Below are 816 nucleotides of genomic sequence, written 5' to 3'. Positions count from 1 at the left end.
GTAGATATGTGGGGGCGTGTTAGAACGAGCCGTTTTAGGTAGGCGTGGCTGACTCTTAACTTTTATAAAGAATATCTCTTTGGATTTGAGACTTTAGTCTTTGCAACTTTACAGATCTTCTTTATGCACCAAGAGCTTGTAATACTGCAAAGAGAAAGGAAAAATTGAAATCGCATCATATCCTTTAATGAAAATTATCTCAAAATTGATTTTTACCGCTATTTTGAAGTTATTGTAGGTACTCTGCCTTTGCACTGTCTGCAAAAAGTGAGATGTCACGCCAAGGCAAAAGGCAGTAGCTTCCACATTATATACAATATTTGGGTGCTGATCACCATTTACAGAATATAGTAACATCTGTATAAAATCTAGTGATCATTGGCTAGGCTATAACATATAGTAATGTAATTCAATTTTTTTTTGTGACCGTAACAACCAGACAAAAAGTTAAACGTGAGTGGATACCGTTTTGCAACCAATTTATTGCAATGTTCGCTAACATTAAAGGATGCAAGACATACTTAGTCTATTGTTTTTACATCGAACTGAATGAAAATAGCTTAACCTAAGAACGACTTGTGGATTGATGTGAACGCTAGCAGGAATAATGCTCAGAATGATTGTGAATTAAAAATCTCTGATGGCGTTCATTGCAATGTTTTTTATCAAGTTACAAGAAAAGGTAGGAAACGGATTTAATTGCGAACAGTTACTGATTTTATGTGATACGCTGTCATGGCATTCGACTCCTCACACGTACAGAAGTGGGCAGCCCTAGACTGAGAGCTGGCATCTGCATTATAAAAAGAAAAAAAA

Source organism: Sinocyclocheilus rhinocerous, unplaced genomic scaffold (assembly GCF_001515625.1).
Source record: "Sinocyclocheilus rhinocerous isolate Xijiao unplaced genomic scaffold, SAMN03320098_v1.1 scaffold1411, whole genome shotgun sequence".
NCBI lineage: Eukaryota > Metazoa > Chordata > Actinopteri > Cypriniformes > Cyprinidae > Sinocyclocheilus > Sinocyclocheilus rhinocerous.
This window is presented reverse-complemented; position numbering follows the sequence as displayed.